The 5,000-nt window shown below is 41.1% G+C and overlaps 2 protein-coding genes across 3 annotated transcripts in view; one reads left to right on the top strand and one right to left on the bottom strand.

Moving 5' to 3' along the window:
* The window catches only part of LOC123518547 (protein artemis-like), a 12,030-nt gene extending 8,829 nt beyond the window's left edge, over positions 1 to 3,201 (top strand). The window contains exon 7 of the mRNA XM_045279381.1: positions 1 to 3,201. This exon is cut by the window's left edge and continues 4,212 nt beyond it. The gene's annotated coding sequence lies outside the window, so the exon portion shown is untranslated.
* A 512-nt stretch (positions 3,202 to 3,713) lies between these two features.
* The window catches only part of LOC123518534 (protein CASC3-like), a 14,450-nt gene continuing 13,163 nt past the window's right edge, over positions 3,714 to 5,000 (bottom strand). For both annotated transcript variants that reach the window (XM_045279344.1, XM_045279352.1), the window contains exon 10: positions 3,714 to 5,000. This exon is cut by the window's right edge and continues 1,800 nt beyond it. The gene's annotated coding sequence lies outside the window, so the exon portion shown is untranslated.

Here is a 5,000-nt window from a genome sequence, read left to right on the forward strand (position 1 = left end):
TAGGAGCTTTGTGCGTGCATGTCTGTGTGTGTGTGTGTGTGTGTGTGTGTGTGTGTGTGGGCAGTGTGGAGTGAATTGGAAATAGAGTTGTATGTGTGTGTGTGGGTGTTTGGTGGTGATTAAAGTGTAGCCTTTTATACATGTGATGTGGTGTAGTGTGGTGTGTGTGTATGGGTGTGTGGGCGGGTGTAGTGTGTGAGAGGCCAGCTAAATTGTCACGTCTCTTATGTAATTTCCCAAAGTTTAAAAAAAAGCCCCAAAAACTAAAAAAAAAAAATCAGCCTTGTCATTTCCTTGCAATAAATTTCTCCTGATACCACCTTAGCATTGTAGCACTGTACTACTATTAACTGTTGATCTCATTTATATTACCATAGACAATTGTTCTATAAAATGGTGTTACAGTTTCCTAAGACAGAATTTTATATCACTTGAACTGTATACCCCAAAACTGTACCTGACATGCAGAGAGAGGCAATCATCTGGCCACATGGGAGAGAGAAAGTAAGTCCCTGTGGTGAGCTGGACATGAGATGCCTCCTTGCATTGCCTGAGATTTAACATTAACAGTGGTGGCAGTTCTTGAGAATGTGCCGTGTGGTGAGTGCCCAGTGCCGAGTGCTGGTGGGGGGAGCAGGGAGGGAAAAAAAGGTGACTATAACTAAATGAAGAAAAATGTGTAATGAAGGTTAGTTTGTGAGGAAAGTTTGTGCCAGAGGGAGAGAAAGAGAGAGGGAGGGATAGACGGAAGACCAGTGTGTCCATGAAATCAGTGAAGATTGAATTAACTGTCATTCTACACAGGAGGAAAGTTTGTGCCAGAGAGAGAGAGGGAGAGAAAGAGGGATGGATAGAATGAAAGGAGGTGTGTCCATGAAATCAGTGAAGAGTGAATTAACTGACATTCTACACAAGAGTTCTAAAGCCTGAAGAAAGCTAATGTGATGAAAGGAGAAAGAAAAATGACATATTGGAATTGTAAAAACTGTAAAAACCTGAAGAATGCTTATAAGATGAAAAAAGAGACAGAACGAGAATATTTTACAGATGCATTCTCTATTGAAACTATGAGACCTGAGGGATGCTGGTAAGATAAAGAGAAAGAAATGAAAGAGGATGATGTAGACATGTCCTGGAGTGACATTGTTAAGCCTTACAAATGAAGATGAAAGGAGAGATGAAAAATGAGTGATGAAAGGAAATGAATAGAAAAAAGATAAGGGCATATGAAGATGAAAGGAGAGATGAAAAGTAAATGATGAAAGGAGATGAAGAGAAAAAGATAAGAATATATGAAGATGAAAGGAAAGATGAAAAATTAATAATGAAAGGGGAGAAGAGAAAAGAGATCAAACATGTCCTGTATTGGAGGTGAAAGGAGAGAAGAGAAAGAGATCAGACAGAAATGTGTTATATTGAAGCCAACTTGATAAAAGAGTGAGTGACAGAGTATTTAGCTAAAAGATAAGGGCAAGTCCTGTATTGAAGATGAAAGGAGAGAAGAGAGACATGTGTTGTATTAAAGCTAACCAGATAAAAAGTGAGAGAGAAAGAATATTTAGCTAAAAAAAAAAAAATCAGACTGTCCTGTATTGAAGAGAAAAGGATGAGGCGTGTTTTATTGAAGTTAACTAGATAAAAAGTGAGAGAGAGAAAGTATTTAGCTGAGAGATTAGACATACCCTGTATTGAAGATGAAAGGAGAGAAGAGAAAGAGATGAGACATGTGTTATATTGAAGCTAAATAGATCAAAAGTGAGAGAAAGAAAGTATTTAGCTAAGACCTTATATAGAAACAGCATGAGAGAAAGTGTTCTGGCCTCCTGTGTGGCAATGATAGAAGACGAGGCTGGTGCAAGAAACCACAGTGGGATGAAGGAAGGAAGGATAAGGTGGATGGGAACAACCTTGTAAAAACACATGGCTTAAAAATTATGTCGTTCAGGGAAGAGTGAATGATTGCTGTAGATAAGGGAGACAAAGTGATGTGATTGGAATGACAGCAAGTCCTTAGAGAAAGCCTGGAGTGTGTGTGGCATCAGAGGAGTAAGGAATATTGTTAGTGTGGTACGAGATGGATAAGAAATTTAAGTGGTACTCTGAACAGTGTTGACCTGTCGAGTTTAGATTGACGAGGGTATCATTATCAGATTTTATATACAGTATTTCAACACTTTAGGGATCAAATTGAAGCTGCAGGGATAATATTCTTGCTTGATGCAGGCTAGTTTTTTTTTTCTCTCTCTTTTTGTCTTGTTTTCCATGTTTGGGTAATCTTCTGCAGGCTTGTTAGCAGTGGTGACGCTCTCCTCCGCACCCTCTCCACTATAGCCAGGCTTCTCGCTCTTGTACCAAATCTTATTACCAGACTAGAATCCTCTCCCTCTCACCAAGACATCTAGTGTACAGTGTCTTGGCTCCTCGGACGCCCACCATTTGTGAGGTAAAGAAAGACGCGTTTTGTTGTCATAATGGCATTGTGGCGTGGAGTGTTGTTGACCATTTTGCTTAGCTAGAAGAGTGTTTACCACATACTGTACTGTGGGCTGTGTCTGGACCTACGGACACTCGAAGGATTCGGGTCTTGCAGTGTTTGAGAAGTGCCATTCCTCCCTCAACTTTCATCATCATCTTAGAAGAAGCATGTTGTAGCTGCTTCTCATTTTGCAAGACATGCTTTCAAGCACAAATGTATGTGTGTGTGTGTGTGTATGTGTGTGTGTGTGTGTGTGTGTGTGTGTGTATTGAGGTTCCACTTGGTGTATGGTGTGGCACTGAGGTGTACATGTATTAGCTGTGGGTGTCTTGTGGTTGTCAGTGCCTCAGAGTGTATTTGTCCTCTTAACATTACGGTACATTTTTTGCTGACAGTGACTCCAAGACAACACTTGGCCGGGGCGGCGTCACGGTGTGTCCGGCCCCTCGGTGGCCGGGCGCTGGTGTTGCTAGTCGCAATGTTCTTTCAACAAATACCCCACATAGTGTATCTGTATCAATATAAAGGTACTGTATCAAATATTGATTGGTGACAAACTCAACAAATTATTATTAGTGATAAATGACTATTAAATTATACGGGAAGGGAGGATTTAATGTCTTCAGTACAGTATTAAGAGTTGTATTGCTTCTTGTTTATAATGTAGATAATATTACTCTGTACAGTGGTATATCAGCTGTAAAGTAAACTATTGCTAAATTCAACATACTTTATCTGCTATCATGGCTCTACTTACTTAACAAAGCTATAAGCATAGTGGTATTCACATTCTTCAAGCAGAGGAGGAGGAGCAGGTGAGCCTCACAAGGCCTCACCAAGGTATGGAACACTGCCCAGCGGGAAGAGCCTCCAGGTGTGTCACGCACTGCTCACTGCTGGACTTGAGGTAACACAAGCTGCTGCTGTTGAGTAGTGAGGTGGTGATGGTGGTGGACACTGGCCTGCATGTATCTTGGTGTGGTGGTAACAGTTTCTGGGCTGTAGTAGTAATTGGGGTGCTGGTACAAAGTATGCACAACACACCACTGCACACACTCAACCCGCAACACATTCTTGTGGTGGTGGTGGAGGTTTCCTAGTGAAGCAAGTGTCCCGAGTGACTCCTTTGTGTGTGTATGTTGCCTGGTGGTGGTGTGGTGTGGTGGCCACTGCATTGGTGGCAGGAAGGCTATTTGTGAGTGACAGTGACAGTGATCGAGGGGAAGCAGATGCTGTGTTATGAACAGGCTTTATTATCTTGCATCCCAGCCACCAGCACACATGATAATGTAATAAGGTTACAAACCATCTAAGCAGATGTATCATACATCAAATGTAGGACCAACAAAAAAAAATATATAAATAATAATAAAATAAAAATTAAAGCTATCAAAGCTGCAATATAAAATACAGCATTTTAAAAAGGTCTAATTCAAGGAGTAATAACATGTGTGGGAGAGCATTTCTTTTGTAGGCAAAACAAATAAATACTTGTGTATAAACAGTGGGACCGCACATTTGGCATGTCTTGGTGTGGAAGTTTACTTGGCAACACCAGTCCATTACACACCACCTTGCTCGCTTGTTTGGCAACTAAATGACTCACTCAACAGCTGCGGTCACCTCGCCCAGTCACTGGTGCCGAGCTGCCATGTTTGTGACACTCTCCACCACCATTCATGAGGCAAGGCAGTGCTGGCTCACCCTTCTGGTTCCACTATTTCTTGCAGTGTCAATGATAAGCACCCCTCACTCTGCTCCACACACAGGCCAACACACTGCACTACAAGTCTTCCCTGGGTTTCAACACAACAAACAACAAAAGAAGCACAGTAATGAAGTGTCTGAGAACAGACGTAGGTTTTAGTGATGGTGGGTTGATAGTTACAGTTACTGAGTTCATTGCTTTACTTAATGAAGGTTGTGGGTTCAGGAATTTGAGGAATTAAATAGAGGTGGCAGACAAAGTATAAGTGGAAGGAAGGAATGCTTGCTTAATGGTTGAGGTGTATAAAGAGAGAGAGAGAGAGAGAGAGAGAGAGAGAGAGAGAGAGAGAGAGAGAGAGAGAGAGAGAGAGAGAGAGAGAGAGAGAGAGAGAGAGAGAGAGAGAGAATATTCATAATGTTTTCAGCTGAGCTTCTTTAAGAACAGTTCAAGCATCATAAGATAAATATAAATACAAAAGCAATATTTGTATCCAAAATCATCAAAACAAAGAAAATTTATTATTAATCCTCTCCAAGTGAGAATAACATTTGTCCCACTCCTCAGAACAGGAAGCCATGACCCATCCGTCCACATGCCAGGCAGACACTTGGACAAAATGCCTTCTTGGTGAAATGAACTGAGATTCACAACAGCAATAAGCCTTCCAGCAACAAATTATACTGTTCATATTGTAACTCAACCGCAATATTACAATCTGTATTCTGAAACACTGTGCTCTCTCACTGCCACTGCTTTCCATTGGCTCCAGTTAAAGATATTCATGGTTTTAATCCTTTCAGTACTATATGACATGTT

The sequence above is a fragment of the Portunus trituberculatus genome, chromosome 6 (assembly GCF_017591435.1).
Source record: "Portunus trituberculatus isolate SZX2019 chromosome 6, ASM1759143v1, whole genome shotgun sequence".
Lineage (NCBI taxonomy): Eukaryota > Metazoa > Arthropoda > Malacostraca > Decapoda > Portunidae > Portunus > Portunus trituberculatus.